Source organism: Somniosus microcephalus, chromosome 7, assembly GCF_052327205.1.
Source record: "Somniosus microcephalus isolate GS21.2 chromosome 7, FLI_Smic_1.0, whole genome shotgun sequence".
Classification (NCBI taxonomy): Eukaryota; Metazoa; Chordata; class Chondrichthyes; order Squaliformes; family Somniosidae; genus Somniosus; species Somniosus microcephalus.
Window position 1 is genome coordinate 12,693,489 of NC_140993.1, and position 12,815 is coordinate 12,706,303.

At 46.3% G+C, this 12,815-nt stretch overlaps 1 protein-coding gene across 5 annotated transcripts in view; it reads right to left on the reverse strand.

The window, feature by feature from the left end:
* Positions 1 to 12,815, reverse strand: part of ss18 (SS18 subunit of BAF chromatin remodeling complex) — a 114,610-nt gene that overhangs the window by 46,409 nt on the left and 55,386 nt on the right. The window lies entirely within an intron of this gene.

Genomic DNA, 12,815 nt, shown 5'->3' on the forward strand with positions numbered 1-12,815 from the left:
TTCCAAAGTCGCCACCACCTTCTCGAGGGCAGTTAGGGATGGGCAATAAATGCTGGCCTTGCCAGCGACGCCCACATCCCAAGAACTAATACGGCAGTAGATTGGGCGAAGGGGAAGTGCAACGAGACCTGGGTGTCCTTGTGCACCAGTCGCTGAAGGTAAGCATGCAGGTGCAACAGGCGGTTAAGGTGGCAAATGGTATGTTGGCCTTCGTAGCAAGAGGGTTCGAGTACAGGAACAAGGATTTCTTGCTGCAGTTGTACAGGGCCTTGGCGAGACCGCACCTTGAGTATTGTGTGCAGTTTTGGTCGCCTTATCTGAGGAAGGATGTTCTTCCATGGAGGGAGTGCAGCGAAGATTCACCAGACTGTTACCTGGGTTGGCAGGAATGACGTATGAAGAGAGATTGGATCGATTGGGCTTATACTCGCTGGAGTTTAGAAGAATGAGAGGGGATCTCATTGAAACTTATAAAATTCTAACAGGACTAGACAGACTAGATACAAGAAGGATGTTCCCAATGGCCAGGGAGTCCAGGACCAGGGGTCACAGTCTAAGGATAAGGGGTAAGCCATTTAGGACAGAGATGAGGAGGAATTACTTCACCCAGAGAGTGGTGAACCTGTGGAATTCTCTACCACAGAAGGCAGTGGAGGCCAATTCATTAAATATATTCAAGAAGGAGTTAGATATGTTTCTTAAGGCTAAAGGGATCAAGGGATATGGGGAGAAGGCAGGGACAGGGTACTGAGTTTGGATGATCAGCCATGATCTCATTGGATGGCGGAGCGGGCTCGAGGGGCCGAATGGCCGACTCCTGCTCCTATCTTCAATGTTTCTATGTAATATATTAAAAAAAAGATGTGCTATAGGAACACAACGGAGCTGGGACCGGCAGAGAGCTGCGTGGCTGTGCAGCTTAGAGGGAGCGCTGGACATGACCTACTCCTTAGAGAGAGAGCCAGCATGGAATCAAATCAAATCAACTTTTATTGTCATTGTTAGTGCACAAGTGCAGTACAACGAAATGTAGGCTTGTGGCTCCCGAGAGTGTACATTTAGATTAAGACATTTAAACATTCAACATACATTTGGCTTGTAATACATTAACATAAACATAACCATAATAAAGTGCATTGGCAGGTGTGCAGGCTTTAGAGTTTATTTGTGGAGTTCAGTAGGGTGACAGCCCTGGGAAAGAAGCTGTTCCTAAATCTGGTTGTACGGGTGCGAATGCATCTGTAGCATCTCCCAGATGGCAGGAGGGCGAACAGACTGTGGCTGGGGTGGGTAGGGTCTTTGATGATGGACCGTGACCTCCGTAAACAGCGTTTCTGGTATATGTGCTCTATGGTCGGTAGCCGGGTGCCGGTAATGCGTTGGGCAGTTTTGACTACCCGCTGCAGGGCTTTCCGGTCATAGTAGCTACAGCTGCCATACCATACTGTGATACAGTTCGTCAGGATGCTCTCTATTGTGCAGCGGTAAAAGTTAGAGAGGATCAGGGGTGACAGGTTACATCCCTTCAGCCTCCTTAGGAAATATAGGCGCTGCTGGGCCTTCTTCACCAGAGAGGAGGTGTTGAGGGACCAGGAGAGGTCTTCCATGATGTGGACTCCTAGGAACTTAAAGCTGTCCACCTTTGATCAGCTCAAGTTTCTCTTTAAGTGCACAGTCACGCTGTCCTTAATTATAGATTCCAATAACTTCCCCCCCACCCACCCCGCTCCTACCACTCCCAACAGATGCTAGACGAAGACATACTTGGAAGGCGTTTCAAAACTCTTTTCTAAACTGCAGTTTAAAGACTGTCGGTAAAAATAAGTTTCAGAAAATTACATAATTGAAAGGAAGTAAAAAAAAAAAGAAAGCCATAGCAACTGTTCTGACAAACGCTCTCCTTTCCCTGTGTGTTTTCTTTAAATTAGGAGGGAGTGGGGAGGTTTTGAAAGAGCGAGTAAGAAATGTAAAACTTATCGACTGAGATTTCCCCCGAGTTGACTGCTTTAGCCAAAGATTGCTGGATGGGACATGTAAAATGCTTTTATTTCAAGCCTTCAGGCAATTCTCATCTCCTATTTAGTCAGGAGTGATGTGAAGACTCATGAAATCCAGCAAGATAATGTCGTCCTGGCTGATATTTTTGCTGGGAGTGTCCGACGCTCAGCAGCAGCAATGGGAACAGAAGCCCAGGACGGTTATTTTATTTAAAAGCTGTCATGCAATTTGGTTTGAAAGGCTTGTAATACGTACTAGGACATCCCCCAGGAAAACAACAGGAGCAGGGCGACCACATTTAGCTAATAAATACCCGCACACATCAGAACCAATATTTCACAGGCACACACCGCTACCTTTTGTAGTCTCGACTAAAAGTCTGCCTACATTATTGATAGCAATCAGTCTGCAAAAAACCTTTCCCATCACTAAATGAGAATCTCGAAACTTTTAATCATAAAGTTGAGAGAGTCTATTAAGCAAGTTAAATTTCGATGTATTAAAAAGATTTGAGGGAAGACACAGTGCGATAGGTCGGAGTATTAAAGAGACAGTAAGGCAGAAGAGTACACATCAGAGAATCATACAGCACAGGAGGAGGCCGTTCGGCCCATCGTGCCTGTGCCGGCTCTTTGAACGAGCTCTCCAATCAGTCCCACTGCCCCCTGCTCTTTCCCCACAGCCCTGCAAATGTTTTCCTTTTCAAGTATTTACCCAATTCCTCTTTTGAAAGTTACTATTGAATCTGCTTCCACCGCCCTTTCAGGCAGCGCATTCCAGATCACAGCAGCTCGCTGCGATAAATGATTTTTCCTCATCTCCCCCATTGCTTCTTTTGCCAATCATCTTAATTCTGTGTCCTCTGGTTACCGACCCTCCTGCCACTGGAAACAGTTTTCCCTATGTACTCTTAACAAAACTCTTCCAAGATTTTTTTTTATTTTTTAAAAACACCTCTCCAGATTGGCCAAGCCGTAAATGCATATCCAACTATGAAATTCAAAACTGTCAGGAGCAAATATCCAGATTTCTTTACCGTGCCCACGTGCATCGAAAGATAACAAGTGAGGCAACCCACGCTGACAATTACCCTGCTTTATGTATTTTATAAATGAACAAAATAAGATTGACACTGGGAAACACGTGGAAGAATTAGGACATGATGCAAGGATTTTGTAAACAGGATTTAAGCCCACAGTCCACACTCAAACAAGCCAGGAGTGGGCGGGAGAGCAAATTGACAATTTGAAAAATACTATCCACACAATTACGTTTCATTAAATAATGCACACGATTAAACCCGACATGTGTTATAGCCTTTTCACAAAATGCAGGGAAAGCAAATAGTGCCTTAATTATATTAAAAAATGTCTGCCTGAATTGAATATGTAATCCTAGAAAAGAGTGAAGAGACGATCTCAAAAATGTCATGACTCAGTCAACTATTTGGCGCACACATTTAGTTTTATTTTTCCCACATTACAACAGCGACGACACTTAGAAAATACCTTGATGGTTGTGAAGCGCTTTGGGAGGGCCTGAGGTTGCGAGAAACGCGATATAAATGTCAGCCATGACTCAGTGGGTAGCGCTCTCGCCTCTGAGTCAGAAGGTCGTGGGTTCAAGTCCCGCTCCAGAGACTGGAGCGCAAAAATCTAGGCCGATACTCCCAGTGCAGTGCTGAGGGAGTGCCGCACTGTCAGAGGTGCCGTCTTTCAGATGAAATGTTAAACCGAGGCCCCGTCTACTCTCTCGGGTGGACATAAAAGATCCCACGGCCACTATTTCGAAGAAGAGCAGGGGGGCATTCTCCCCGGTGTCCTGGGGCCAATATTTATCCCTCAATCAACATCACTAAAAAAAAAGATTATCTGGTCATTAACACATTGCTGTTTGTGGGAGCTTGCTGTGCACAAATTGGCTGCCGCGTTTCCTACATTGCAGCAGTGACTACACTTCATTGGCTGTGGAACGCTTTGGGATGTCGTGAAAGGCATTATAGAGATGCAAGTCTGTCTTTATTTATTGCCTATTCTATAATGCAATATTTATCAACATTTAAATCCACAGGGGCTGCTCTATAATGATAAGAAAATGTCACGTTTTATGTATCTCACCTGATCAAATATCTGAAAATAGCTAGTTCCTGACTGAGTCGGATGTACGGAATTCCACTGCAGTTTTATTCATCTTCCCCAACTTCAATATTCCATCCTGTTCATACACCATTCTTTGGACAAGATGGTACGCATCTTACTGCCGGAACTTCTATCTCGAACAAGTTAGGGTACAAGAGTAGTCTGGTGCGACCCTCTAACCACATCCCCCAGCACCCCCGCCAGAAACATCCAGAGGCTGCTTTGTGCTTCTTTCGGACAATAAGCCAACATTAGCAACCCCTCCCTGCACGGGAAACAGATTGTGTAACTACATTGCACAGGGGCGCAGCAGTCACCAGGATGATACCGGGGCTAAAAGGGTTAAAGTATAACGACAGGTTGCACGGACGAGGCTCGTATTTCCGCCAGTGTAGTAGATTAAGGGGCGATCTCATTGAGATGTTTAAGATGATTAAAATTGTTGATAGGGTCGAAGCTATTTCCTCTGGTGAGGGGGGAGTTCAGAACAAGGAGGGGGGGGGGGGGGGTGGGGGGAGGCAAAACCTTAAAATTAGAGCCAGGCTGTTCAGGGGTGATGTCAGGAAGCACTTCTTCACACAAAGGGTGGTGGAAATCTGGAACTCTGTTCCCCCAAAAAGCTGTTGAGGCTGGAGGGTCAATTGAAGATTTCAAAATTAAGATTGATAGATTTTTGCTAAGCAAGGGTTTTTAAGGGTTATGGAACCAAGGCGGGTAGATGGAGTGAAGATACAGATCAGCCATGATCTCACTGAATGGTGGAATAGGCTCGAGGGGCTGAGTGGCCTCCTCCTGCTCCTATGTTCTCATTTCTTCCTCTGTTCCATCATGTTCTGTAATTGCAAGGCACACAGCCCACTGGAGGTCCAACGGTGTCACTCCACGAAAGGCCAGTACCATAGTGCAATCGAGTACACCCCACGGGAACTTCTCACGCTGCAAGTCTCTCAAGTACTTAAAAAAACAATTGGGCTATGGATGGAGTTAATCCATCTGGAAGAAAGGGCAAAGGAAAGACACAGGGAAAGAAAGACAGACTTGCATTTCTATAGCGCCTTTCACGACCTCAGGGCATCCCAAACCGCTTTACAGCCAATGAAGTACTTTTTTAAAGTGCAGTCACTGTTGTAATGTAGGAAACGCGGCGGCCAATTTGCGCACAGGAAGCTCCCACAAGCAGCAATGTGATAATGACTAGATCATCTGCTTTTTGTGATGTTGATTGATCACTGTCGCTGGGTCAACATCCTGGAACTCCCTCCCTAACAGCACTGTGGGAGCACCTTCACCACACGGACTGCAGCGGTTCAAGAAGGCGGCTCACCACCACCTTCTCGAGGAGAATTCGGGATGGGCAATAAATGCTGGCATTGCCAGCGACGCCCACATCCCATAAAAAAAACGGGAAAAAAATATTGGCCAGGACACCGGGGATAACTCCCCTGCTCTTCTTTGAAATAGTGGCCGTGGGATCTTTTACATCCAACCTGAGAGAGCAGACGGGGCCTCGGTTTAACATCTCATCTGAAAGACAGCACCTCCGACAGTGCGGCACTCCCTCCGCACCGGAGTGTCAGCCTGGATTTTTGTGCTGAAGTCTCTGGAGTGGGACTCGAACCCACAACCTTCTGACTCCGAGGGGAGGGTACTGCCCACTGAGCCACGGTTAACACCTGAAAAGCAAGAGTCCTCGATGATGCATAACATCTCCTTATTTAAGGAAGGATATACAGGAAACTCTTTGGTATCCAGGACTGGGATGGTGCCGGTTGACGGAGAGGGTTATCTACCGAGGCTATTTTTGACAAACAAAAATTAAAAAAATCAAGAAATGTGCAGTATACAGTAATTGGGTACTCATCTACAGAATGTTGTGTTAAATGGATGGTGGAAGATGCTTGATTAAATACAGTACTGCCAGTTGAGGGTAATCCATAACTCTTTAATTACTTAACAGTAAAACAAAACTTATACAGTAAACAGAAAAATAGGGAATCGGAAGAGACTACTGGCAGCGCGATGGGGTCAGACTCCTGTTATTGAGGTGTTCGGACTTCCGACAGCGCCAAGAAGCCGAGTAGTGGCAGTTTGGAGAACTACCCCCACTGACTAACTTGGCCACCGCGGGAGACTCGGACTCGGCAACATTGCCGGTTATTGAAGTGTTGTTTTTGGAGTATGAATTTTGCCGGTTAATAGAGAATTCCGGATATTTAGGTGCCGTTTAAACGAGAGTTTCCTGTACTTGCATTGGAGGCAGTTCAGAGACGATTCACTCGGTTAATTCCAGAGATGAGGGGGTTTGACTTATGAGGAAAGGTTGAGCCTATACTCATTGGAATTTAGAACTATGAGAGGTGATCTTATTGAAACATAAGATACTGAGGGGGCTCGACAAGGTAGATGCAGAGAGGATGTTTCCCCTCGTGGGGAAATCTAGAACTCGGGGGCACAGTCTCAGAATAAAGGGTCGCCCTTTTAGAACGGAGATGAGGAGGAATTTCTTCTCTCAGAGGGTCGTAAATCTGTGGAATTCTCTGCCCCAGAGAGCTGTGGAGGCTGGGTCATTAAAGGTGGAGATAGACAGATTTTTGCAAGATAAGGGAGTGAAGGGTTATGGGGAGCGGGCAGGGAAGTGGCTTTGAGCCCAAGACCAGCCACGATATTACTGAATGGCGGAGCAGGCTCGAGGGGCCGTGTGGCCTAATCCTGCTCCTATTTCTTATGTTCTTATCTACGAATGAATGTGGAAAATCTATGAATAAATGTAAACTCTGCTGCACCAATTATGATGCAACTGATTGGTACCAAGACATCTCTGTTTGTGGAATGAACTGCCCCCAAGTGGAATACATGCAGAATTATTCAGAAACACCACCAAGTTCTTGATTCAAAGCGGGAACCTTTTTTACTTCTCAAGCCCAAAGCAGGAAAATGAAAAAAAAAGTAATCCCGACGAAAATGATTTCTAACCCGTTTCGATTTTAACACGCATTAAGTGCACGACTAGCTGTACGGCTGACAAGACTCGGAGGAAAAAATGGCATCGAGCATTTGCAGCATCCATCTCCATCGGCACAACAGCTGGCACTGAAAGGCAGACAGGAGGGATTACGAGAGCGCCATGGGGGAGAAGTCTGCAGCGGGAACTGGCAGGGAGGGAGCGAAGCAACATTTATTATTTGTCGGAGACACTCGTCATCTGACCCTGGAACATTTATTTAAAGTTAGGAAGAGATAACGAGCACTTCAAATGAATTGAACAGATCCCGTCCCCAATTGTAGGAACCAGGATTAGTCCAGCTTTCATTCTGTTATTGTTTGAATGGTACAACTAAAAAGGAAATAAAATGTTTTAAATGGAGGCTACAGCCACTTGGGTTTGCTATCTTTTCTCTGGTCCGAAACTGGATCGGGGCATGTCCTGGGGCACTGAACCTTAAACAGGGCACAGGGCCCCGGATGTGGAGTTAATTCGCATTTATTTTGTCTTTCTTTCCCATCTCTCCCTACCTTACTCCTTTAAGTGTCAGCCTTGACTCAGTGGGTCGCACTCTCGCCTCAGAGTCAGAATTCTCACTCCAGAGACTTGAGCACAAAATCTAGGCCGACGCTCCCAGTGCAGTGCAGAGGGAGTGCCGCACTGTCGGAGGTGCCATCTTTCGGGTGAGATGTTAAACCGAGGCCCTGTCTGCCCTCAAAGGTTGACGTAAAAGATCCCATGGCCACTATTTCGAAGAGGAGCAGGGGGAGTTCTCCCCGGTGTCCTGGGGCCAATATTTATCCCTCAATCAACATCACTAAAACAGATTATCTGGTCATCATCACATTGCTGTTTGTGGGAGCTTGCTGTGTGCAAATTGGCTGCTGTGTTCCCTACATTACAATACTTAAAAAAGTACTTCATTGGCTGTAAAGCGCTTTGGGATATCCTGAGGTAGTGAAAGGCGCTATAGAAATGCAAGTCTTTCTTCCTTTATACCTCATGTTCTCAATTATTTTACTGGCATATGGGATCTAGTATTTAAAAAAAGGAGTTGTAATTGTAATGTATGTTCTATTTGGTTCTGTCGATATACTTCTGAACTATTCACATTATTTCAGCATTTGTTCCTTATCAGATACTATTACATCTAAAGCAATTCAATTTTTAAAAATGGGCGTGGTTTGTTCAATTACTTATTTTTAATAAGGCTTCTTCGACAGCACCTCCCAAACCAATGCCCCCTACCACCTAAAAGGACAAGGGCAGCAGCCGCATGGGAACACCGCCACCTCCAAGTTCCCCTCCGAGTCACACACACCATCCTGACTTGGAAATATATCGGCCGTTCCTTCATCGTCGCTGGGTCAAAATCCTGAAGCTCCCTCCCTAACAGCACTGTGGGAGCACCTTCACCACACGGACTGCAGCGGTTCAAGAAGTGGGCAATAAATGCTGGCCTTGCCAGAGACGCACACATCACAGAAACGGATACAAAACAAATAGTTGCAAGGCAGCAAGGGAGAAGCTCTCAGCCACACCAGCGATGCAAACCCCCCCCCCCCCCCAAAAATACAGACTACAATGCAAATTCCTCCCACGATTCCAGCGCTGGAGAACTGAACAGATGTGATTTATCATGGGAAGAATGTCAGTGGGCGGAGAAAGAGAGGAGAATGTTGACTGATTATCCACACTGCTTCTAAGAGGGTGTTAACCACGTCGAGACTAGGAAACCAGATTTTTTATTTTAAAGAAAAAAACGTGACTTTTTCCTGCATTTCTATAGCGCCTTTCATGACCACCAGACGTCCCAAAACGCTTTACAGCCAATGAAGTACTTTTTGAAGTGGTCACTGTTGTAATGTGGGAAACGCGGCAGCCAATTTGCGCACAGCAAGCTCCCACACACAGCAATGTGATAATAGATAGATAGAGTTATACAGTCCAGAAAGAAGCCCTCCGGCCCATCGTGTCTGCGCCGGCCATCAATCCGTCTATTCTAACCCCATTTTCCAGCACTTGGTCCGTAGCCTTGTATGCTGTGGCGTTTCATGACCAGATAATCTGTTTGTGATGCTGATTGTGGGATAAATAATGGCCGCAGGACACCGGGGAGAACTCCCCTGCTCTTCTTCGAAATAGTAGCCGTGGGATCTTTTACATCCACCTGTGAGAGCAGACGGGGCCTCGGTTTAACGTCTCATCCGAAAGACGGCACCTCCGACAGTGCAGCACTCCCTCAGCACTGCACTGGGAGTGTCAGCCTAGATTTTTGTGCTCACGTCTCTGGAGTGGGACTTGAACCCACAACCTTCTGACTCAGAGGCGAGGGTGCTGCCCACTGAGCCACAACTGACACTTAAAAATGGACTATTCTGACCCCAAAAAAAAAATCCTGCAAAAATCCATGGAAAGCACTCATAAGTAGGAGCAGGAGTAGGCCATACGGCCCCTCGGGCCTGCTCCGCCATTCAATAGGATCATGGCTGATCCGAACCTAGACTCACGTCCACTTCCCTGCCCTCTCCCCGTAACCCCTAATTCCCTTATCTGCTAGGAAACTGTCTATCTCCGTTTTAAATTTATTTAATGTTGCAGCTTCCACAGCTCTCTGGGGTAGCAAATTCCATAGATTTACTACCCTCTGAGTGAAGAAGTTTCTCCTCATTTCAGTTTTGAAAGGGCAGCCCCTTAGTCTAAGATTATGCCCCCTAGTTCTAGTCTCACCCATCAGTGGAAACATCCTCACCGAATCCACCCGATCAAGCCCCCTCACAAGCTTATATGTTTCGATAAGATCGCCTCTCATTCTTCTGAACTCCAATGAGTAGAGTCCCAACCTGCTCAACCTTTCCTCATACGTCAACCCCCTCATCTCCGGAATCAACCGAGTGAACCTTCTCTGAACTGCCTCGAGGGCAAGTATTTCTTTTCTTAAATATGGAAACCAAAACTGCACGCAGTATTCCAGGTGTGGCCTCACCAATACCCTGTATAACTGCAGCAAGACTTCCCTGTTTTTATACTCCATCCCCCTTGCAATAAAAGCCAAGATTCCATTGGCCTTCCTGATCACCTGCTGCACCTGCATACTAACCTTCTGTGTTTCATGCACCAGGACCCCCAGATCCCTTTGTACTGTAGCACTTTGCAGTTTCTCTCCATTTAGATAATAACTTGCTCTTTGATTTTTTCTGCCAAAGTGCATAACCTCACACTTTCCAGTATTATATTTCATCTGCCAAGTTTCTGCCCGCTCACTTAGCCTGTCTATGTCCTTTTGCAGGTTTTTTTATGTCCTCCTCACTCACTGCTTTCCCTCCCATCTTTGTATCGTCGGCAAACTTGGATATGTTGTACTCGGTCCCTTCCTCCAAATCGTTAATATAGATTGTAAAGAGTTGGGGTCCCAGCACTGACCCCTGCGGAACACCACTAGTTACTGATTGCCAGCCCGAGAACGAACCATTTATCCCAACTCTTTGTTTTCTGTTAGATAGCCAATCTTCCACCCATGCCAGTATATTACCCCCAATCCTGTGATTTTTTATCTTGATCAGTAATCTTTTGTGTGGCACCTTGTCAAATGCCTTTTGGAAGTCCAAATACACCACATCCACTGGTTCCCCCTTATCCACCCTGTATGTTACATCCTCAAAGAATTCGAGCAAATTTGTCAAACATGACTTCCCCTTCACAAAACCATGCTGACTCTGTCCTATTAAATTATGTTTATCCAAATGCCCTGTTACTGTTTCCTTAATAATGGACTCGTACTGTGATATGCCTCAAGCATAACAGGCCAATATTTTCAATAAAATTCACAGTACTCTCAGCCCCAATTACTGCTAGTTCCACTTAATAAGTGTATTTGGATCAGTACACGCTTTCATCACCTCCAGACCCGACTGTTCTGAAACTTACCTGGCCGGCATTCCACCTTGCGTAAACTTGAGGTCACCCAAAACTCTGCTGCCCCCCAAAACTCTGCTGCCCGTGTCCTAACTCGCACCAAGTCCCATTCACCCATCACCCCTGTGCTCGCTGACCGACAGTGGCTCCCAGTCAGACAACGCCTCGAATTTAAAATTCGCATCCTGGTGTTCAAATCCTTCCATGGTCTCCAACCCTCTATACCTCTGTAAATACCTCCAACTCTACAATAGCCCCCCCCCCCCCCCCCCCAAGATCTCTGCGCTCCTCCAATTCTGGCCTCTTGAGCATCCCCGATTTCCATCGCTCCACCATTGGCGGCCGTGCCTTCAGCTGCCTGGGCCCCGAGCTCTGGAATTCCCTCCCTAAACCTCTCCGCCTCTCTCTCCTCCTTTAAGACGCTCCTTAAAACCTACCTCTTTGACCAAGCTTTTGGTCGCCTGTCCTAATATCTCCTTATGTGGCTCAGTGTCAAATTTTGTTTGATAATCGTTCCTGTGAAGCACCTTGGGAGGTTTTACTACGTTAAAGGCGCTGTATAAATACAAGTTGTTGTTGTCAACTTAACATGAAACACTTAAAGACTCTTTAAACTCAGTCTCTCCCATCATATGGCAATAAAAGCTGCTCTTTCATCCAACAGGATACAAATCCAGCATTACCACCTCAATGGCACCAAATTTGACATCAGTATTAGAAAGGAGGTGGTTTATCATGATGTTCTCAGTTACGGGGAACTTTCAGATCAGCTGTTAATGTTCACAAAATATAAATCTTTTCTCCTTTATGCAAGTCTTTCTTTGAAAAAAAGTGTCAGCTGTGGCTCAGTGGGTCGCACTCTCTCTCGCCTCCGAGTCAGAAGATTGTGGGTTCAAGTCCCACTCCAGAGTCTCGAGCACAAAAATCCAGGTCGACACTCCCAGTGCAGTGCTGAGGGAGTGCTGCACTGTCGGAGGTGCCGTCTTTCGGATGAGACGTTAAACCAAGGCCCCATCTGCTCTCTCGGGTGGATGTAAAAGATCCCATGGCACTATTTCGAAGAAGAGTAGGGGAGTTATCCCCGGTGCCCTGACCAATATTTATCCCTCAAATCAACATCACAAAAACAGATTATCTGGTCATTATCACACTGCTGTTTGTGGGAGCTTGCTGTGCGCATATTGGCTGCCGCGCTCCCCACATTACAACAGTGACTATACTTCAAAAAGTGCTTCATTGGTTGTAAAGTGTTTTGGGGTGTCCAGTGATCGTGAAAGGCGCTATAAAAATGCAAGTCTGTCTTTTTTTTTTTAAATAAGTCGCACAACTGAATACTTTCTTAACCATAACATTCTGCAGGTTTTGTTTTCAGAGTCTCACAGCACAGGAGGAGGCCGTTCAGCCCATCGTGCCTGTGCCGGCTCTTTGAAAGAGCTCTCCGATTAGCCCCACTCTCCCCTGCTCTTTCCCCGTAGCCACCGTTCCCGCTAAGCTGCGCGGCCGCACAGCGGTCTGGAAACTCCGCGCCGGCTGGCCGCTCACTGGCTTTTCAAATGGAAGAAACCGAGCATGCGCGAAAATCTGAATGGGCCATGCAGCCAGTTAATAAAAATTAGAGGGAACACTGGCCAGAGCCCTGCAATTTTTTCCTTTTCAAGTATTTATCCAATTCCCCTTTTGAAAGTTACTATTGAATCTGCTCCCACCGCCCTTTCAGGCATCGCATTCCAGATCACAACAACTCGCTACGTAAAAAAATTCTCCTCATCTCCCCCTCTGGT